This window comes from Canis lupus, chromosome 12 (genome assembly GCF_048164855.1).
Source record: "Canis lupus baileyi chromosome 12, mCanLup2.hap1, whole genome shotgun sequence".
Taxonomy (NCBI): Eukaryota; Metazoa; Chordata; class Mammalia; order Carnivora; family Canidae; genus Canis; species Canis lupus.
In genome coordinates, this window is record NC_132849.1 from 12186766 (window position 1) to 12210799 (window position 24034).

General features: G+C 42.7%; 1 long non-coding RNA gene across 2 annotated transcripts in view; it reads right to left on the reverse strand.

Moving 5' to 3' along the window:
• The window catches only part of LOC140601118 (uncharacterized), a 66178-nt gene that overhangs the window by 20136 nt on the left and 22008 nt on the right, over positions 1–24034 (reverse strand). The window contains exon 1 of one of the 2 annotated variants that reach the window (XR_012004170.1): positions 19189–19384. The exons of the other annotated variant lie outside the window; for it this stretch is intronic. This is a non-coding gene — a long non-coding RNA (uncharacterized lncRNA). Of the gene's footprint in view, positions 1–19188; positions 19385–24034 lie in introns of those variants that run through there. 2 annotated transcript variants of the gene reach the window in all.

Genomic DNA, 24034 nt, shown 5'->3' on the forward strand with positions numbered 1-24034 from the left:
TCAGTATTTAAAAATTTGTTGTATTTTTATGTTGTTAGAAAACAACTGGAAAATGAAATTTTGTAATATGATTTATAGTGGCATCAAAAAGCATAATATATCCTCAGGGATAAATTTGAAGTCCTACAGAAATTATACATTGCTGAAAGAAAATAATGAAGATCTAAACAAATGGAGAGATATACCATGTTCATAGTTGGGAAGACAATATTTTGAACACATCAATTTTTCTCAAATTGATCTATGTATTCAACAAATTCCAGAGTCCTTAAAGACTTCTTTGTAGAAATTGACAAGCTTATTCTAAAATTTATATGGATACATAAATAGCCAAAACATTCTTGAAAAAGAACAAACTTGGAGAACTTACTTAACCTGATTTCAAGGCTTATTATAAAGCTATCATAATCAAGACAATGTGCTAATAGTATGAAGATAGACAAATAGATCGAAAGACTAAACAGAGTCCAAAAATAGACCCATACTATACAATTAGTATCTTACCAAGGTACCAAAGCAAATAAATGGGGAATGGAAAATCTTTTTTTTTTTTAATGATACTGGAAAAACTGCCTTTCCGTGTCGAAAAAAACAAAACAAACAAACAAAAACTTAACCCATACGATGGATAGTATGCCTAATTGTAAAGCTAAAGCTACAAAGCTTTTGGAGAACAATACAGAAGGAAATCTTTACAATCTTCAGGTTTCTTAGATAGGACACAGAAAACATGAAGATGAAAAGATGAAATTGGTAGATTGGAAGCCAGAAAAGATGAAAATTGGTAGATAAATTTTAGCAAAATTTAACACTTTTATTCTTCAAAAGACACTTAAGCAAATGAAAAGTAAGACTAGAAGAAAATACGTATAATATGTATAATCTGACAAAAGACTTACATCAAGAATATATAGGAATATATTTTTCAACACACAACACAGTAATGAAAAGATAATCCATTTTTCTTAAAAATTGGCAGGAGACTTGACAAACAATGATCTATAAATGGCCAGTAAGTTTATGAAAAGATGCTCAAGATCGTTAGTCATCAGAGAACTAAAACTAAAACCATGAGTTACAAATATACCCACTGGCATGACTACAATTAAAATGAATGGCAATGCCAAATATTGTTGAAGATGTGTATGCAGCAAGTGGACTTCAAACATTATTTATTGATGGAACTGTCATTTAGCACTTTGGAGCTAAGTCTGGGAGTTTCTCGTAGAGTTAAACATACACCTACCCTAAGACCAAGCCACTCCACATCTAGGTATTTCCTCAAGAGGAATGAAAGCATATATTCACACAAAGACTTATATAAGAATGTTCAGATCAGCTTTATTCACAATAGCTCAAATTTTCATCAACAGGAAAATGGAAAATCAAATTGGTATCTCCATTCAGTGGAATACTATTTAGCAATATAAAAGAGAGAAGAACTACTGGTACACACACACACACACACACACACACACACACACAACAATATAGATGAACCTCAAGTATATTGTTAGATGGATTTTAACATTTTATGCATTTTACTGTTTATAAATTAAACCTTAATTTTAAAAAGGGAATGCCATTTATTAAATCTTTTAAAAAATATCAGATTCCTAGAAATTATTCTAATGAAAAACGTGTGAACCTTTTACAGAGAAAAAACGTAAATCATCATTGAGATAAGACCTAAATAATTGGAAGGATATTCCATGTTCACGGCTTGGAAGAACCATGTAAAGTTTTCAATTCTCTGTAACTTATCTTTAAAGTAAACACAGTTCCAATAAAAATTGCAGTTAGATAAAAAATTGCCAGAAATTTTCAGCTTTTAACATTCTTGGGCCCTGCCTGGACTCCCAGGGAAGCTATACTTTCGCATTTACCAAGGTCAAAATGACTCAGCAAAACCTCAAAGCACGGTCTCTATTTCTGCCCCAAGCACATAGTATATCGCTTTGTCAAGGAAAATAATCAAAAAAGGAGCATTCTGAACACAAAGAATAAGAAAAAGTAAGAAACTTCCCTGGTTCCCATAAGATTAAAGTCATACAGCCCTACATATACTAGAAACTTAAGAGAGGGTCTGCAACTTTCTGAAATGTTCTTAATCTAGGAATTTGTAACTTTTTATGTAAAAAATGTATATAACCCTACACCAAATGTTCCCTTGCCAGAGCACTCTCTTCTTTGTGAAGACTGGGTATCCTGCTGGGCAGCTATCCTAACTTGGACTTAAATAAAACTCTTTTCCTTTTTTTTTTTTTTTTTTTAGAAATGTTAAAAGGTTTGTTTATTTTGCATCAACAAGTAGGCTTTTGGGGTTTTTTTGGTGGAACTTAATGAGCTAACTCTAAAATAGAAGACCAAGGATAGCCAAGACACTCTTGACAAAGACAAAGAGGGAGGAGACTTATTCTAAAAATTAAGAGAGTGGCTTTGGATCAATGGAATAAAATAGCAATTTCAGAAATTCACACATATAAAAACACTTGATTTGTGACAAATGTGATATAGCAGATAGTTGTGGAAAAATATAATATTTTTCATAAATGGTGCTGTAGAGATTGGATATCCATATGGAAAAAAATAAACTGAACTCACTTCACACCTTACACAAAAATAAATCCCAAGAAAAATTCAGCTTCAAATGTGAAAGGCAAAATAAAGATTCTAGACATTAATAAACAGAATATTTTCATGATTGTGAGGAAGCATATATTTCTCAAGCAGAAGTTTAAAAATGCATCACCAAAGGAAATGATTGATAAAATGGGAATTAAAATTAAGAACACTAAAATTAAGAACATCTGTTCATCAAAAGACACAGTTAAGTCACAAAATAAACCAAGGTATCAGCAATTTATGTAACTGACAAAGGGTTTGCATTCAGAAAAAAAAAAAAGAAAAAAAAAAGAAAAAAATAAAGAATTCCTATGTATTAATTAAAAAAAGAAAAAAAATATATACGTATATATGTGTGTACATATACTGTATATATATGTGTGTATATGTATACATATACATATATATATACATATACATATACACACACACATATATATATACAGCCCAATAGAAAAATGTTAAAGAGATCTGAACAGGCACTCTACAAAGGGTAATAACCAAATGGCCGGTAAATAGGAAAAGTTGTTCAACTTTATCAGTCATCAAGAAAATGCAAAATAAAACTATTAACTGCTAGCTCTATATTTCCACCAGCATGACTACAATTTATGGAAGTAAAAATAATTAGCTTTGGTAAGGATTTGGAGCAACATAATTTCTCATACACTGCTGGTGGTTGTAGATTTTGGTAGAGCCACTCTGGAAAATAATTTGACATTAGGTAGTAAGATAAAGACACTGTTATCCTGTAACCTAGACATATACTCCAGATACATGGTCAAGAAGGTTCATATCAACTTTCTTAGCCTAAATCGAAAGCAACCCAAATGTCCATCAACAGTAAATATGTGTAAGTAAATTACGGTATATGTATACGATGCAACATTATGCAACAATGAGACTTACAAATCCCAGGTACGCTTAACAACATGAATGAGCCACAGAAACCATGAACATAAGAAAAATTAGGGTACAGTTCTAGCTAAATAACCTTCAAAACAGGCAAAACTAAGCTTATAGCATTAGAAGTCATTGGTTAACTTTGAAGAAGTCTCTAGTGTGCAAACAGATGAGTGGGCACAAGAAAGGTGCTAACAGTGTTCTATTTCTCACTTGGTAGCAGTTACACAGGTGATTTGCTTGGTTATAATTACCTGAGCACATTTATTTTCTATTAAAATGTATATATAGTATGTGTGTATATTGTGTGTGTGTGTGTGTGTGTGTGTGTATATATATATATATAAAATTTCTGTATGTGTTATATTTAATTTAAAAAGTTAAAATTAAGTGCCTGTCACATAACAAGGACTCAGAAAATAGTTTCTACTATTCTCTCAGCAGCCCCCTCTGCCCTGAGCATACACACAGACTTTGTTCTCCCAGGGGGCTCTCCAAGGAAAGTTACAAGCTGTCACAGGCAAATACTGACCTTCCTCTCCCTCTCCATTTGGGACCAGATTCCGGATGATGAGAGGGGCCCAAAAGCACATTCTACCAAGCTCAGACTAAGACAGGACTCACAAGCACCCTCATACGCCACTGCTATCTGTTCCACAACTTTGTAAACTGGTGCAACCAATATGGAGGGTAATTTAGCACCGCTAGTAAAGTCAAAGATGTACATTTCCAGTGACCCACCAATTCCACTTCTAAATATATATCTCGGAGGTACTCTTGCAGAGTACACAGGTACAAAGATATCTAACATAGCATTTATGTGTAGTAGCAAAAAGTAGAGAAGAAAAAAATCTGGAAGAACCTAAGTATCCATCAATCTAGCCATAGGTAAATAAATTACAGAGTAATTATGCAGTTGTTACAATGAGTGAACTAGATCTAATTTATTAACATGAATAAATCTCAAAAATATAGAGTGGAGTAAAAAAAGTTGTAGTAGGATGCAACTTATATACATTGATGAATTCAAGACAATCTATGTTGCTTATAAAGGTGTATCCATCGAAAGATGAATGGATAAAGAAGATGTGGTCTATGTATACAATGGAATATTCCTCAGCCATTAGAAACGACAAATACCCACTATTTGCTTCAACGTGGAGGGACCTGGAGGGTATTATGCTGAGTGAAATAAGTCAATTGGAGAAGGGCAAACATTATATGGTCTCATTCATTTGGGGAATATAAAAATAGTGAAAGGGAATAAAGGGAAAGGAGAGAAAATGAGTGAAAATATCAATGAGGGTGACAAAACATGAGAGAGAGAGAGACACCTAACTCTGGAAAATGAATAAGGGGTAGTGGAAGAGGAAGTGGGTGGGGGGTTGGGGTGACTGGGTGATGGGCAATGAGGGGGGCACTTGGCAGGATGAGCACTAGGTGTTATGCTATATGTTGGCAAAGTGAACTCCAATAAAAATAAATAAATAAAAAATAAAATAAAATTCAAAAAAAGGTGTAACCAATTTACAAGAGAGAACGAGAAAGTGGTTACTTATGAGATGGGAGGGTAATGGGATTTAGGGAAGATGGCTCCAGCTGAATCTCTAATATTTTATTTAAGTATCTGAAACAAATATGGGAGAATAGTAACAATCGCTTAAATCTGGTGGTGGGTATATTGGGTGTCTATTATATTATTGTGTGGTTTTATGTTTAAAATACTATCTAACTTTTTTAAAAATGATGGATATAAATCACCATTCTGCAAACATTCTCCAGGCTCCTTCCTCATTCACAAAGGATAAATTGTCTGATTCTGCCAGATTTTCTTCCTTCTTCAAAAGCAAATGGAAATTTATGGTGAACAAAAGTTGGCGGTAGGATCATCAACTCTCCTCCAGGCTGTTCCTGACAGAGAAGTGTCTCTGACCTGGGCAGACCTTCTCTCCACCCTGCTCTCTACCCTGGAAAGATGATCTGTAAAAATAACAGGCTCTTCACCTTTTGGCTTCAGATGGGGTTTGGTAAATGGGAAGCAGAAGCAAAGGTGGCTACACAGAAAGAAAAAAAAAAAAAGGGTCCAGGTATTTATTCCCTGACTTCCTCCTGTAAGCCTATATGTTGGAAGTGGTTGCATGTCTCTACCGAAGAGCACATCTCCTAAATGTGGGCCTCCCTTGGGCTTCGCTGTGGCTCTCACTGGGTTACAGCCACCCCCCACTCACCCCCATCTTCTTCAAGCCTGGGGTGTGCAGTGGCTCCTCGCTGTCACTAGCCAGTGCCTTCACCATCCCTTCTGGTTTCCTTCATTCTGACCACATCTTTATAAATAGACCCCTCCTTAAGCTCTCCTTAATTTCCCCCACTTGAATGTGCCTTCTCTTTCCCACTTGGCACCTGACCCCATGGAACAGAGGGAAGCTCATGAAGCATAAGAAGGACTGGGAGAGTCCAGGCCCTCCGGTGAAGTGCACAGATAAGGGTCATACTTGAGCAAAGGCTTGAAAGAGGAGCAGAAATTTGTCAACTGGTCAAAGAATGATGATGGAGGTGAGGGAGGATGACAAAAGCAACAAGACTGAGGGAACAGCTTCAGGAAAGGTTTTTATACTAGGATGACTGCAGGAAATTGCCAATTATTAGACCATTTTTTGACATACAAAAAAAAGTATATTTCATATGACTCCACCTAATAATGGGATTATTCTGTTCTATGACTTTGTACTTGTCTTCTTGAAAGGTACAATGACCTTAACAAAGGTCAGACTATGATGACTATGATGACCCCTTGGGGACGGCTCTACAGTAGCAGGAAGAATCAAAAATGACCCCGTCCCCATAAAAGTAGATGTCAAGGAAGGGTAAGGATAACATGATCTGAAGAGGATTTTGCTAAGAGGGATACAATGTGCTTTCTATGTTTTATTTCTTCAAATAGAACCTTGGATCTCTTTCTGTTCTCCTTATATCTGCATCTGCGGTCAAGTTCTTATAAAAGCGGTAGGTACATACAGATTTCCACATCTTGAGCCATAGCCCTGATATTCTACTTTCTCATTTTAAAGATTAAAAAAAATGAGGCACAAGAGTTAAGAGCCTTGCTCACTATCACACAACTATGTGATCCTCCAATTGGGTATCTTGATAATGGAAAACTTCTGGAAAGAATGAGTTTGGAAGGATTCCAATGACACAATTCTGTGGAGAGAGGGTGAAGATCATTACAGAGACAAGTCAAACCATGATAGAAATAAAGGAATACAAAGTTGCCCAGGGAGAGAGGCTGCTGCGAGCCAATTAGCTTGGCTGGAAGAGCAAAGAATGAATATGGCGGATGATCTCTTTTTATTAATCTTATCCTTGGACCCAAATTAATTTTTTCCTAGACTTTTCAGGCTGACCAAATTTATTAGATGTTTTCCCAGCTTTGGGGAGAGTTAAAAGATGTATGATATATTATTCCTGAGCTCATTCCCGGGTCCATAGTGCTGCTCTTCAGAACTAATATTTTGACATTTAACAAGCCAAGGAAATTAGGCCACAGGCCATGTAGTTGACATTAGCCAATTAAAAAAAAAAAATGCTGGTAATAAAGTTGGAGTTGTTTTCATCTCATAATTTCTCTCCTGACATTTGAGTTAATATATATCTGAAACCAGAGTTTCAGAAGCCTGTGTTGAGGGTGAGAGCAGCCTCTCTAGATTCCACACAGTTTGAACTTAACTATCCAAAGTCCAGACTTTATTGGAAGGTCCAGTGTGATGCAGCGCCTGGGGCTTTTGAAGCACTACTCAGACCATTATAAGCCAGGACTGTAGTGGAACTTTGCACTTTGAGAGTAGAGTAAGGTGACCTCTTATAGAAGCGGGGGATGCTGAGGGGGAATAGGGGATGGTGACTAAGCTCTCCCCCAGGTTGAGGAACTTGTAGACACACCTGTCTTGGTAGACAACTATGAATGTCAGCAGTATTCCCAACCAGGAAGAATGATAATGCAGTTTAAAGTCCTCCAGGAGGACATGACTCATGTGCCGGTCCATTGGCTCAACATAAATCGTCAAACCTGTTGTGGTGTTTATTGTCTCTGGGACTTATATTTCCAAGTAGATTACTGAGTTACTGATTTCATAACTAAATCACCAATCAGACTCTACTCCTAAGCCTTTGGGCAGAGCTGGAAAATGACCACAAGTCAACAAAATAATTGAAGAATTTTCCCCTAGACCTTGTTGACGACCTAGTTTTTAATCATCACCCTGAAAATGAGAAGACACAAGCCCAGGGATAGCTAGCCACTTGCTCAAGATCCTATAACTAGTAAGTACAGTGTTGCACTCCATCTCAAGTCTCTGACTAGGAGCAAGTCCTGGATCTTCCTTCAGTAATAGTCTACTATCTCACAAAGCCTAGAAACTTCTTCTTCATCCTCTTCTTTTATACAAATATTTTCCTCTCCTTTGATCGATTACTTCTATTCTATGACTTTGTGCCTGTCTTCTTGAGAGAGATTGTATGCATCTTAACATTAGTATTTCAATTTGCTGTGATTCAGATCACATTTATTCGGGATCTGTAAGTGCTAGGCCTATTAAGCACTCAGTCAATATTTATTAAAATGGACTCTACATGGGAAGCCATTCTAGCATCAGCACATGGAGGAAGAGAAAATGTGAGGAACAGTGAAGGGAAATATAACCATACTAGTGCACTGGTCATGACATCATTTGGTCTTAAAAGAAGATTATGGTCATCATGATGGGAATAAAAATCATAGAAAAAAATGTGGAATTCATTTCAGAGTAAAATTGGATTCAGATTATCTTTTACACATTTCAAACGTGAGGTACCAACTGGGCATGCATTTAGAGAAGTCCCACAAACAGGGTGAAATGTGAAGTGGGACTCAGGCAGGAGTCAAGGTCAGAGTCAAGAGAGAAGAGGGTTCAAACAGTGGAAGTAGAGCTTGCCTTTCTAGAAGTTAGCCCGTCTCTCTACTGAAATTCTCCTCCTGCTTTGAAATATTTGAACTAGATCAAGGACTGGCAAAGATAGCAAAAATAGACAAAGTGAATAGGACAAGACCAGTAGCCCATGCAGACTACCCCAGAAAGAAGGCCAGCCCTTACCCATTGGCCCCGCCAGCATTCTTTCTACCCATCATTGCAAATGCTCTGTCTCCTCCAGGAAGGCCTCCCATTTTTGATGAGTACCACTAACTTACCTGCCTCTTTTCCTAGATTTGGAAATGTCAGTCATCCTCATGTTTCTATTAGTGGTATACACAGGTACATCATGGTAAGTATTTCCTGGTCATGCTGATGGTTGCCAAACCACCCACACGCACATCACCCTTTCTTTAGCTGCCCATCCTCCCACTGTTGTGCCCTTTCTCAGCCCCTGCTCCCAATAGTCTTCTCCTCCAGGCTCCCTGGAGCTCTCCTAACTACCCTTGTTCTTCATAAGTTCCAGCAAAGAAGGAGTTTTATAAAACAAAATTTTTAAAACTGATTTATGTCGAAAAGGAGAAAGAAACCTGCTTAAAATAGGCTTTGGCTTTGTAAATAATCTGCAAATGTTACAGTTACTCCCTAAATGTGGCAAAGATCTCCATTTGATAAACCTCTAAACGCAATCTCATTATAAATATTTGTAAAATTTCCACTGGAACATGCAACAATGACTGGTGGCACCGATGATCAAAATAGAAGCAAGGAAATTGGTTGAAAACAGCAGACCACTCAGGCCACCCAAGCGGGGAAGCCAAACCACAGAGGAGCAGGAAACGTCAGGGACACAGCCCTCTGGGAAAAACCTTCAGCTTCCTCTTTTCCAGGACAAAACTGTGGTCATATGGTGGTTTAGCTTATCATGAAAGGGGTTCCCAGCCCAAATACTGGTAGGTCAGGGGCTTCATACACTGAACCCCAACAGCACCACAATTTACCACAACCATCAGTGTTTTGGAACTCATCACATGTAGTCTTCTAGATTACCCAAACCTACAAAATCTTCACCAACAATGTCCTGTTACTGGATCTTACAAGGAAGAACTTGAAATCTGAAACTCTCAAAGCCTATGACTCGAGGAGGTGTCCTCCCGTGTGCTTAACATTTTCTGGTTGGTGCATCACACCTGCCATGTGCCAGAGTGAAAGGAGCAGTTTAAGCCACCTCGAGCATTCTTCAGCTTGGCACTTTCATGAAGATAAGGAGCGTTCCCCACAGAACATTTCCCACCACCGCAGCTAACAATAGCATCTTGTCTCCTAAGGCAGCCCCTCCAGTAAGAGCCTGGGCCAGACCCCGCCACACCCAGTAATGGGAACTCCACTGACAAATGCTTCTCATCTGAACCCAATCAGTTTATAGGGTATTATAAAGAGCTATGAATGTATTCCATATGCGCTCCATCTCTGAAAATCTGAGGCCTCAGCCCCAAACCAAAATCATATTACTACCACTGTTGTTGTTAGTTAACATTTGTTCTTTTTTACAAGTGCAAAGTGTGGCCCAATTATTTCATTAGGGTCTTATCATCTGGAGCCCAGTCTCTGTTCACTGCAGACTGGCAACAGAGGTATTCTGGAGAAATGCACTGGTCCTGGTGTAGCCCTGGTATTCTTTCCTCACCCAACCCATCCACCACCCAACACCCCCTTTACCTTGCAAAGGAAAGGCTTGGTCTGAGGTCCATGCAAAGTTTTGTTCACGGAGCTGCCCTCATGCATAAATAAGAGATGGAAGCAAAAGAGCTCCAATCCCTCTAAACACCAAAGGGACTGGTAATGCTCACAACCCTTAGGCCACAACAAAGAGTGAGGCAGGAAGATGAACCAGAGTGCTCTCAATCCCTCTTGGGGAACATGTTCACCCATGGGGAAAAACGATGGTCTGTGAGTCTGTGCTTGTTGGAGAACCTTCCAAGAAGAGGATAACCAACTAGGTAATTTCTGGAGGGCAGTGGCCCACTCACAGCCTTAGCCCAAACAATTCCCAAAATCCAAGGGAAATAGCACCTTCTCCACCCCCGCCCTTACTTGAGCACACCCGGGCCAAGTTCATATGCCCATCACAGCATTTCAAATCATTTTGATAGTAACCTAAACAAAAGGGACCTGAAAGGTGAATTGTCTGCCTGTAAAATGGTAGGTTCTTTCAGAGTCTAAAAGAACAGATCCATCCTTTGGGATGAGCCCTCCCCAGTCCCCCAACACCTATGTCTACCATCCATGCTCAGTTGGCTCAGAATCCAGGTTCTGTGGAGGCTGGTGCCCCATGAGCATGCCTGCACTGCCCAGATCAAACACTAGCAGCTTTCTCAATGCTCTAAAAAAATGTGAACATAGACTTTTCTCAATTGTAGGCATTTCTCCCATAAATTTTTTCCACCCTCCATGCCTGTTACCACTTCCCTATTAGTGAGAACTAGCATAGGACAAAATAAATGAATGAGTAGACACTATAAATGAGAAACTCAGAAACAAACGCTCTCCTATCCTTCAGCAGTTTGTTTCTTGTGACCTCGGCGGCTGGTGTTTGTGGTTTAATACGATCGTGTTTGCTGGGGGAAATTGCTTCTTGATCATATGAAGGAACTCAAGAGATCGTAGTTTATGGCATTCAGAAAAAAACAAAACAAAACAAAAAAAAAAAAAAAACAAGGGTTTCCATGATAAGACATTGCAGAAGAGGATTTTGAGCCTGGTCTGGTTCCCACCGGAAGCAAGTGCTTCAACTGACTTGATCTCCCCAGGGTCAGTTTCCATATCAGCGAAATGGAAATAAAGAGTAAGCAATCAATGGAAAAATATTCTGAGGACTAAGTGTGACCATGCATTAACGTGACTGGTATGGGGCAGGCACTCAGTAAATGTTAGTGATTGTGATTATCAGGATAAATGAATGTGCATTTGAAATATCCCTAGCCCAATTCCTCACATTTGCAAGGTGATCCACAAGTGCCATGCCTTTCCCTTCCCTGTAGCCAAAGGGCTATTACTCTACAGCTGCTCTGTCCTCAGATCTTCCTGAGCTCTGGGAAGTGCTTTACACCACTTGGCTTCAAGGCTGGTTTGTGAGCTCCTGCCCAAAAGCCAACTCGTGATGGCCACAAACAGCCCCCAGAAAGCTCCAGGGAGCTGAGACTCAGGTACAAGTGAGGCCAGAGAGAGAGAAAGCGTCTGCACACCTACAACCAAAGGTGTCCTGCCCAGGCCAAACCCTGCTGTTTCCTCAAAAGACAGCCCAGAGCTCTCTCACATGGGGCCCACCTAGGCCCCAGTGTCACCCTCTTATAGCTTTGCCTGGACCAGACCCAGGAGTCTGGCACTCCTGGAGCTTTAATCAAATGCAAAAAAATGTAAATAGTCCTTCCTTAAACAAAGAAAAGTGCTGCCATGCAGAAAGAGCTAACCCCTTGGACATGCATAGCCTGGTGCTCATCACAAGGTGTTAATCAGTTGGCAGAAGAGCACAGATGAGAAAGGCTCTTCTTTTTTTTTTAATAATAATAAATTTATTTTTTATTGGTGTTCAATTTACCAACATACAGAATAACACCCAGTGCTCATCCTGTCAAGTGTTCCCCTCAGTGCCTGTCACCCATTCACCCCCACCCCCCACCCTCCTCCCCTTCCACCACCCCTAGTTCGTTTCCCAGAGTTAGGAGTCTTTATGTTCTGTCTCCCTTTCTGATATTTCCCACACATTTCTTCTCCCTTCCCTTATATTCTGAGAAAGGCTCTTCTTGAAGAGAGAAAAGCTGGCTGGGCAGGAGTGCTGGCCCCCGGCCCCCTCCCCAAAGTGGTTCCATTTTTGGCTTCCTTAAGATGACTCTAATTGTTTAAACAAGATTAAACAAGCATGGAATTTGGGAGGGAAAAAGAAGAAATTGAAAAAAAAAAAAGGAAGAGAATTTTTCTTACCAAAAGACCCAAAACAAATCTAAACTGTAAAAACAGTTTTAGCTCTTAGGAGCTAAAACAAAACAAAACAAAATAGAAAACAACAACAACAACAACAACAACAACAACTTCTAGGCTGAAAGTGTCAGTCTCCAAGGGAAATTAATTTCCTATGGCCAACATATTATAGAAGAATTACAAAGGAACGATGAACCCAGAGTCACCACCTTCACTTTGCTTTAAAACTAAGAAAGAAGAAAGGAAAGAAAGAAAGAAAAGAAAGAGAGAAAGAAAGAAAGAAAGAAGAAAGAAGGAAGGAAGGAAGGAAGGAAGGAAGGAAGGAAGGAAGGAAGGAAGGAAGGAAGGAAGGAAGGAAGGAAGAAAGGAAGGGAAAGAAAAAAAGAAAGAAAGAAAAGAAAGAAAGAAAGAAAGAAAGAAAGAAAGAAAGAAAGAAAGAAAGAAAGAAAAAAGAAAGAAAGAAATAAGAAGATTTCTAGTACTAATGCATTTCTACTTAGAACATCAGCATCAGCCACTATATAATACGAAAACCATGTGCTCTGTTAGAGCCCTGAAAACCTGATAATAGATCTACACAAAAGGATTCAGGATCAGACTCTTGATTCATACATTCATCAAGTTAGTCATTCAACAGACAGTTTCCAGACATCTATTCTGTGCCAGGTGCAGTGCTAGGCATTGGAGCTATAACCAGCAACCTGATGGAAATGATGCCTTCCTTCACGAAGCTTCAGGACTCATGGGGCAGAAGGCTTGTAAACCCACCACACTGGATGCTGTGCAAACAAAGGTAACACAATTGATTCTGCCCAGAAGGGTCATGGAGGTAGCATATTGCTTCAGATGAGAAGTGACATTTATCCTGGAAAGAGTAGGAGTTCTTCAGGAGGAAGAGAATCAGGAGCTCTAGGGACACAGAGGTGTCCCTAGGCATGCCATGTGCTGGGGAGGAAAGATGGCTATGTCCAGACTGCCAAAGCTTTATCTACCATTTTCCAGAGCTCCCACTTTGCCCTCTGCATGTTGGAACTTGTCAGAAGGCAAAATGACATAAAGAGAATACTGTATTAAGCACCAAGAAACCAAAGGATCTGCCATTTCCTAGCTGTGTGACCTTGCGTAAGGGACTGTCCCACTCTGATCCTCAGTTTCCTTTTCTGTCAAATTTTCATGAGAGACAAGTAAAACAAGCTGAGGATAGAAGCATGGTGTAGAAGCAGGTCATGAGGCTGTCCACTGGGAAGGTCCCCTTACCCCTAGGCCCTTCGACTATCATCTGAACCATGTGCATCCATATACATAACAATCCCACTCCTCCAATCTGTCCTCCATTTGCTCACCAAACAGCGAGAGGATTAAAGCGCTTCTAGGATCCAGAGCCCTGGTAGGGTAAAGCTAAAGCTCCTCAGCATGGAAGAGAGACTTTATATCTCCATAGTCGCACATCACAAATGTTTTAACTAGACATTCTGGCTCTAACTGTGCCTCTGATTCCCTGGCCCCAATGCCTCTAATACATGATGTGGCCTCACATATCTACTCCTTGCCCATGGGGCTTCATCTGTCTGGAATGCCCTTTCCCTACCCTTGCTCACTTGATAAACCTCTGTTCACTCTTTAAAACTTGCTCAAAAATGACCTCAGCAGGGGGGCCTGGGTGGCTCAGTCAGTTAAGCGGCTAACTCTTGATTTCAGCAGGTCATGATCTCAGGGCCATGGGATCGAGCTCCAGGTCAGGCTCTGTGCTCAGCCAGGCATCTGCTTGAGGATTCTCTCTACTTCTCCCTCTGTTCCTCCTCCCTTATTCCTCTAAAATAAATAAATAAATCTTAAAAAAAAAAAAAAAAAAAGAATGATCTCAGTAAAGCTCCCTCCTACCCCCACTCATCAGAGTATCTTGTACATACTTCTATCCATGCTTGGGACACTGGATGTAGCCACGGGCTTACATGACTTTCCCCACGGAAGATGAACTTCTCAAGAATAAGGGCTCCGAGAAAATGCAAATCAAAACTATGGTGAGACACCATTCTGGCTGGCATCAAAAAAGGTAAGAAATAACTAGTGTCAATGATATGGAGACAAACTTCATGCATGTTGGTAGGAATATAAATTGGTGCAGCCACTGTGGAAGACGGTATGGAAGTTCCTCAAAATTTTAAAATAGAATCACTATATGATCCAGAAGTTCTACTACTGAATATTTACCCAAAGAAAGCCAAAACACTAATCCGAAAAGATATATGCACTCCTATGTTCATAGAATTATGTAAAAAGCCAATATATGGAAGCAACCAAGTGTCCATCAATAGATGAATGGATAAAGAAGATATTATATATACACATACATACATATTACATGGTGGAATACTACTCAGCCATAAAGAAAAATGAAATCTTGCCATGTGCAACAACGTGGATGGACCTAGAGTATATTATAGTAAATTAAGTAAGTCCGAAGAAAACAAAAACCATATGATTTCACTTACATGTGGAATACAAAACAAACAAAAAACAGAAACAGACTTATAAATAGAGAGAACAAACTAGTGGTTGCCAGAGGAGAAGAGGGATGGATGAGATAGGTGAAGGGAATAGAAGTTCAGACTTCCAACTGTAAAATAAAAAAGTCATGGAGATGAAAAGCACAGCATAGGGAAAGTCAATAATATCGCAAAAACCTTGTACGGTGACACATGGTAATTATGCTTATTATGGTGAGCATCATGTACCAGAATTGTCAAATCACTATTTTGTGCACCTGGAACTAAGGTACCATTGCATATCAACTATACTTCAATGGTGCAATTTTTAAAGAACTAAAAGATTAAAAAAGAAAGAGCAAGGACTATGTCTCAGTGATTTTCATACCCCTAAGCTAAGCCCCTAGGACTGTCCCCCAGACACAGAATGCCTGCAGCAGACGTCCGTTGAGCTGATCACCTGCACTTTTATTTAACTGTTCCGACTGTATGCACAATATACAAGATGATCCTTTGATGGTCTTTTGGGAACCGGGGTCCCTGAGAGCTAAGTTAGACGCCAGAAAAGAACGACCCAGCATAGATTGAAGGCCCATCATCTTGTACATGCCCAACTTCTTACCAACTGCACATCAGACCATGGGAGGACATGGGTGAGAGTGGGACCCCTCACACTTGCCCAGCAATCTGTCATTTTCATCTCAGTTTCATTTCCTCGAAGCTATTGCAACCCTCTTCCCAGGGCCGAACACCTCTGCTATTCATCCAAATTTGACAGTCACACTCCGTTATGGGGGACCCTATCATATTAGGGACTGGTTAACAGAAATCACATCACTCATATAATCCCAGAGTTTCCTGTGCTCCTGTTGCAGTAACATCTTATTCCAGAGACACAGTCTTACAACCAAGAAGAGGTAAAGATGCAATTCAAAAAACAGCAAGGGATTTCTCAGAGATCATCAAAAAGCCATCAAGTAATCAACTATAAACAAGGTCTCACAATCCCCTTTCTATGTGACTCTCTTTTGATCTCCTACTCAAAGCAGATGACCCCCCCAAAAAAAATTTTTAACCATTTGAACCATTCCCAACAAGCCTGCCGGTGGACTGCAGCCTCTTACACAGCCCTCCCCCCACCTGCCCTCTGACTCTCGGGGATAATCTTAGCCTCTCTAGCTTTTTTTTTTTTTTTACTTTCTGTTGTTTTCTCTCTTAACCCCGCTCCCCAGATTCTGCACTACAAAAGAAAGCCCAGAAGCTTCCTTGATTTTGAAAGCACTGAAACTTTCTATTCCCCTATTATACTATTATACGGTGGTGGAAAGAACCACCCACTGATGGGAAACTTTCACATTTTCCCTACATCTTTTCTTCTGCTGTCTACATGGTCTCCACTGCTTCATCAGACACCTCCCCCAAATGCCACAACCATTCTGATCACCCTCCTTTTGATACCGTCCTTGGATAATTCCTATTGTCTATAAAAAGACGTGCCCATGACTGAACACAATCAGTCAAGTGTGGTTTCACAACACAGAGCACTGAGGAACTTTCCATGAAGAAAAACTCTATTAATGAAACAAAAGAATCCATTACTTTTTCAACATTTTCTACAAAATGAAAGTACCGCCCAATTCAAAACTAGACACTAGCTTTTGGAGGTGGCCACTACTCTCGGCACATAAGGTGAGCTTGGGATGTATGCTGATGGATGTGTACCTTAGCACATCAGAAGGGACTGAGCACTCATAGGGACCGTGGATGTGAGCGGAGGGGCTCCAAGGGCATCCCCACCCCTCCCACCAAACTGTGCCCATCGCCCACATACCACATGATTCAAAGGTATTGAAAGCAATTGTTAAGATGTGACAGGAGGGTGACACCCTCAAACTTTCTACAATTAGTGTCTTAGCTGGAGTGATTGCAGATGATTTTGGTTACCCCGAAAAGGAAGGAAAGAGAGGTATAAATGTGCCACAGTTGAGGGTTGTGGTGTCCATCCAAGGGAGCACGAGGGAAGGGAAAGGTGGTGAGAAATACAAAGGATGCATCTAACAGGAGTGACAGGGAGGCTGGTAAGGGCAGCACAGCTCCTGGGGAGAAACTAAGGAGGAGCCATCCTCTGCAGAGCTCCCCTCGAAGCACACGGCGACAGTGCCCTCTAGCGGAAGCAACAAGGGCTCACCGCCCTCAGCTCTGCACCCAGTGGCTTGGTCTATTGATCTGTCACCTTCCCTGGGCACTCATTCCACAGATACTGCTGGAATCTCCACCCCGTGCTAGCCACCACCATACACATGCAAGTAAGACATAATCACTCCATCAAGAGGGTTTGAGGCTGGCTGGGGAGGCTAGACAAGTCGTGGTAATTGTGTGTGTGTGTGTGTGTGTGTGTGTGTGCGCACGTGTGTCAAGGGCAGTGGTCATGCAAAGGCAGAAGTGGTGGCACAGGAAGGTCTTCCCAAGACAGGTGACCTTTGGGCTGAGATGTTTGCCAGACAGAGAAGTGGGAAGCAGGCCTTCCAGACGGAATAGCACACCCTGGAGGTGTGCTAGTCCTGTCTGGGAGAAAGAGAAGGTGGGGCCCGTGGCCAGAGGAGAGGCTAGAGAGAGAGGCGAACTGGGTCAGATAATGGAGGGTTTGACCTTCATCTCAAAGGTGATAGAAACCAGAGAGACATAGATCAGTTTTACAGATTTACAAGGATTTCTCTGGTAAAGAGGACAGAAGCTGAACCGCAAGGAAAAACCGAGGGCCTAAGCTGAGGCTGTTGATGGCACAGAGGAGGAGATGTGAAGGAAGGAGGGTTCACAGGCCTTGGCTGTAGACAAGGTGCAGAGGGTAAAGGACCCAGGTTATGTGATGGTGATGTCACCTGTCAAAGCAGAAACAAAGAGAAGGTGCAGATTGGGATGTGAGAAGGCAAGATCAGGTCTGAACAGGTAGGATCGGATGTGCCTGCAGGACAGCCCCAAGGAAAATTCTAAAAGGCAGCTGTTCACTGACTATGACGTCTGGAGCTCTGGGAACTTTGAGGGTTGGGAATAATCTGTGGCACTGGAAGAGAAGATGCCTCAAGGTGCACAGTCGATATGAAGAGAGGACAGACCCTTGGGGAAAGCTGATGTGTAAGTTGCTGGCAGAGGAAAAGCTGCCCCCGGGGAGACCCAAAGAGATTACTGAAGTGGAAGGAGAACCTGTGGACCGAAGCTGTGGAAGACAACTCAGGAAGCGTGTGATTGGCCTTGTCCAATGACCACCAGGACTATGTGTCTTGCAACAGGCGGTAGGATACCTGGAGCTGAGAAAGAGCATGGTCTTACTCCTCCATCTGGATTCTGAAAATATCAGTCTCTTTCCTTCTACTGCTCAGTGTCCAGGACTACCCAGGTAAACTGTTCCCTAGAGGATGCGAACCCTTGGTTTGATAACACTCCTTACAGGACTATAAGAATTCAATAAAACCAAGGCGCCTGGGCGGCTCAGTGGTTGAGCATCTGCCTTTGGCTCAGGTTGTGAATCCCAGGGTCCTGGGATTGAGTCCCACATCAGGCTCCCCACAGGAGGGAGCCTGCTTCTCCCTCTGCCTGTGTCTCTGCCTCTCTGTGTGTCTCTCAATTAATTAATAAATAAATATTTTTTTAAAAAAAGAATGCAATAAAATTATTCATGGAGAGCACCTAGAAAATCGCTCAGGACATAGTAGGCACTCAAAGCAAGCTCCTGGCCCCTACATTGATAAAACAATTAGGAAAATAAATCTAACAGAATACAGACCCACATTGGATTAGCTGGGGTCTAGGCTGACCAGGTCATGGCTCCCACCCCTGAACAGGGTGATGGAGAGTGGGCCCAGCTCACAAGGACAAGTCGCCACCAAGTGGACATTGCGGTCAGGTGGCCCACATGTTTAGCAAGGGGTCAGAAGTTGGGCCCTAGGATTTAGATCCATGAATGACCTGGGTGGCCCATCACAACAGTGGTACGAGGTGAGTGTTATCCTTGTTCCCTATGTACAGATGAGGACACTGAATTTATAAAGATCATGTAATTCTCCTAATGCCACACATTCTTTCTCAGGAACTGGGGTCTGTTTCTAAACTATGTCATCCCCAGTGTCCTTTTTGAAGATCTGGGAGGACTAGAGAGGAACATGCTCGCATGCATGCATGCACACACTGACTGTACCGGGTGACAGCCACTCTGGTGGAGCAAGGTCAGCTCTATAGCAAGGTCATTGCCTCACCCTTATTAAGCTCCTCTCATTCCTCAGTTTCACAATCTGAAAATGGGATGAAACAGTCCTATGTCTCCCGATTCCCTCCAGGGAGTGGCTCTGATGAGATCATGTCTGGATTTTTGCCTTGGACAGAAGGAAGGCCAGTCCTCCGGATGTGCAGACCGATGTCATAATGGTTGTCCAATCGCATCCCTCACATCTGAGGCCTAGAGGGAACAGGGACGTGGAAGGGTTGATCATGCTTCTCCACAATGAGCAGCAAGGAAATAAAAGCTCGATTTCAATGGCAAACCTTCAAGAGGAAAGGTGGTAGGCCAGCCGGCCAGTCTCAGCCACATTCTAGTAAGATCTGTAAATCATATGATTCTGGGAACCCGAGTTCTTTACTCTGCCCTCACTCCTAACCTTATCCCTTCTTCTGATTTTAATCTCACCCCAAGTTCAAGTCCTGAATCCAAACACAGAAGCTGGGACATCTTTATTGGACATCATGGTTCTTGATGAGGTTTCTCTGGAACATCTCACACCTAGAGTTATCAATCTCACACTTTTTTCATCACTCAACCTACTTTCTTATCCCACCTCCCTGTTTCACTGTCCTCCTCCTTCTCTACCATCCGCACACACTCACATATATCCACACATGCACAAGCACGCGCGCGTGCGCACACACACACACACACACACACTCTCTCTCTCTCTCTAGCCACCCCAAGCAATCTGAAGAAGTGAACCACCCTAAGGGCACCTCAGCACCTCAGCCTGCAGAAACAACACTCATGTGCTTGGAATGTTCCCTGGCCACCTCTTCACCAAGCCTATCTCTTTCTCCAATCTATCTGCTCCTGAAAGCCCACTTCCTCTACAAGATCTTCTTAGATTAGTCATATATGCCCCTGCCCCACCCTGCCTCAATCCATATCTTAAAGCTGTTCCTGCAAGCTACTTTCTTACCTCAATTATTCACTCATCACTTTTTCTAACCTCCAGAATGCACTTAACCTTTACGTGTAACTGATGTTTCTTCTCTACCGGCACATTACATAACTTTCTGGTGCCTTCCCACGGGCGTGTGTGTGTCCATACTCATCTGTCAGCATGGCAGGAAGGGCAAGCTCTCTGTGCAGCACCAGAGGGGCATTAATAAGGAATTTGTGAAGGTGGGAACAACAGAGATCACATTCAACAGTTATTTGAGTTGCCCCGATTTGCCCATCAGAATGCTAATTTTGTAGGGGTGGGGGTTGTGATAGGGCCAGTAAAAACTATAAAGCAAAATCCTTACAAGCAGAATATAATATAGGGGCACCTGGATGGCTCAGTGGTTGAGCGTCTGCCTTCCTCTCAGGTCATGATCCTAGGGTCCTGGGATCGAGTCCTGCATTGGGCTCCCTGGAGGGAAACTGCTTCTCCCTCTGCCTGTGTCTCTGTCTCTCTGTGTGTGTGTGCCTCGTCAACAAATAAATAAAATCTTTTAAAAAAAGAAAAAAGAAGAACATGATATCAATCCTCAGATGTCACTGTTCCCATTTTATAGGTGGGAAAATAGAGGTTCAGAGATACTTACAGCTTGTCAAAGGTCCCACAGCATAGAGTGCCCAGGCAGGAACTCCTGACTCTGGGAAGGTTCCAGTCCCAGGGTTCAGGGAAACAAAGAAAGCAATATAACTACCAACACAAACACACACCTCTAAGAGCAGTGAACAAACTGTAGGTGGTGGGGGCCAAAAGGGTGTGTAGAGCTGGGATGTGTTAAAGGTATTTTAAGTGAAGAGGAATCCACCTCAGTGGAGGGTCTCAGGGCAGCCGAGGGAAACCCTGCTCAGTGAGTCGCTGCCCTTCTGGCCCCATGACCCCTGCTCTGGGATGGCATCACGCTGCCCACGTCGGACAGAGAACAGTATTAGCATTCCTCAATAAATCATTTTCTGGGCACAAGTATTAGGAAACAGTTTGACTTTAAATGACATCTACATCAGGAAGGAAACTAAAATTAGCAGTTTCTATTGCCATGACCCACTTGTTCTTCCAACTGGACTATCCAAGAGAGGAGCCTTGCTTTCCTTGCCAAGCCTGTCCATGCCCCATCACAGCTCTGCCGCTCCACACTTACAGAACTTCCTTATCGTGAGAAGTCTGTAAAATGCATTTAAGTCAAGATGCACATGGGTCACCTGGGTGGCTCGGTACATTAAGCATCTGCCTTCAGCTCAGGTCATGATCCCAGGGTCCTGGGATCGAGTTCTACGTCAGGCTCCCTGCTCTGCAGGGAGTCTACTTCTCCCCCTCCCTCTGCCTGCTGCTCCCCCTTGCTTGTGCTCTCTTTTGCTCTCTTTCTTCCTTTCTCTCTCTCTGTCAAATAAATAAATAAAATCTTTTTAAAAAATTAAGATGCACACATGTGTGTGCATATGTCTATGTGGTTGTGTGTGCACATATGGATATCTCCTGACCTTCATTCTCCAGGTTTCTAGGAAGTTAATGAGGCTAATATATCTGTTGTTTGTATGAGACTGAAGCTGACTGATGCTTCCTCTCTTCATGGGAGTTTCTTGACAGGTACATGGATGCAAGAACCAAGGAAGCCAAGCTGCCTGGCATCAGGGGAGGGGCAGCACCTGGGTGTTGCTTCTGGATCTGCAGCAGCCCTCAACAGCAGGTTGCATACCTTCCAGCTCCTGGGCCACTGTTAACATGATTTGGCTCCCTTCTGTGCCTTCCTCTCCTTTCCCACCACTGAGCGGCTCTGGTTGCCTCTACTCTTTGCAGTTTCTCCCCACCTCACAGGTTCTGCTTCTCAGAGAGTCTTGCACATGTCCATCCCCACCATCCTCCCATCCCACGTCGCAATCTCACAGCTTCAGCTTCCACGGTTAGGTCATTCTTCAGCAGTTAGAGGGGAATCTCACCTGGCCTGGTTCACCCTTTTAGACAAACCAAGTCACGGGCAGTCTTGGAGGTGAGTTGCACTTAGGGTAGATGCCCTGTCCGATCTGGGTCAGCCTTGAGCAAAAATGAAATCCTTGGGCTATTTCCCAGAGTGAATGGAGGCTCAAGGGAGACAGGCGGATCAACACAGTGACAGCACGGCCAGTGCGCTCACATTCACAGGTGACCTACGGCCAAGCTTCTGTCCTTCTGTCCTCACTGGGACTCTACAGCAGCCCTTCAGTCCAATCCCCGCTCCCCACATTGAGCCAGGATTCAAACTCTGGTTTTGCCATGTATTTTTTTCTCTTTCTCTCAGCCTGTAGATTATTCTCTGGTGCTCCCATTTGCCCATCTCCGTTATCTGGTTGACTCATCAACCAGACTGCAAAACCCTCAAGGCCAGGGAGGATCTCACTTTTCTTGCATATGACAAAGCACCGAGTATCATGTGCAGAGCAGGCCAGAGGCATGAGTGACTGAACATATTAATTTAGGGAGGAAAAAAGACTGACCAGATTACTTTCTAAAGCCGGTGAGCCTGCAGCTCCCTGGACAAACAGTGTGTTCCTCTGCCCTGCTCTGGCCTCGGGGGCCCCTGCTCTGGCTTCCCTGGGGCCTTTAGGCTGCAGGCAACTGGGCCCTCGGCCACCCCAGACACCCTAGCCTACAGGGTCTGAAGAAAAGGCTTTTTCTGGTCTTTTAGTTTTTGCTTAGAACCCACATGGAAAATTAGCCATCTCATTTGGCTACTGGAACTCAAGCCAAGTCCAGAAAGAAAGGGGCCTGAGATGTTAAGAAAAGAACGTCTGGAGGAGCAGGGCAGCAGGGAATTGCAGGGAGGCAAAGAGAGGGCTGGCCTGGGGCATCTTCAGTGCAGCCACCAGCTGGGCCTGTGCCCTGGGCCCAGTCCTGTTGCTACCCCAGCTGTGTGCCCTTGGCCACCAATGCCATTCACCTGATTCGTCCTTCCTGCCTTCGAGGGATACTGCGAAAGTCAGATGCAATCCTAAGTGTAAGATGGGTGTCGTTAGCATCAACATGGCAAGGCAGAAACCAGGCCTAGTGTGGCCCTGAGTCCCCCCCACTCCGCCATCTGGGGCATGCACACTCACCCAGACATACATGATGGAAACATAGACAGTGGGGAGACATCAAGACAAGGCACAAACACTCATGTGTATGTATATATCACGTATCAAATGAAGCTAAGTGGTTGTTTATTTAAAATACAGAATTGTTTACAGTGTGAAGCCCATGCTCTGAGCACACAGTTGACTTGAAAGGAAGAGGGGGGAGGCGTGATAGCAAGCCATCATCCCAGCCTCAGGTGGTCTGTGTGCAAGGCTCCGTTTATACCTCAGAACAGCCTTGATACTATCATCTTCTCTTCTGCAGAGAAGGAAACCGAGCGTGCAGGAGAATCGAGGCTTGAACCCAGTTCTCTCAGACTGCAAAGCTGGTACCTGCCCACTCTAGGAAGCTTCCAGGTCCACCACCCCTTGGAGAGGTCAGTGAAAGCCACAGCAGGTTCCTCTGGTGACAGGCAGCTCACTATGTCCTGGGGCAGCAGAAACCATGCTCGTGGACACCTGGGACCATGAGAAACACGGCTGTCCACCAGCACTGCCGAGGGACCACATTCACCCCTAGGAAGTGACACTGCTGCAGTTTCCCACCACACTCTGTATGAAGGGACCCACATCAGTCCCCAGAGGAACCTTAGCAACCTGGTTTTCATGACTGCCATTCAAATCCCAAGCAGCATGTTCTGTTTTATGAATGGCCCCTGTTCTAAAGACTGAGAACATCGGTGGTATAAATGCTTAAACAAATAAAAAAGACAAAAAAAACAAAAACAAAAACAAAAAAACCACCCAGGAAAGGATTAGTGACCCAGTGCTACAGGATCTAAAAGTCTTCC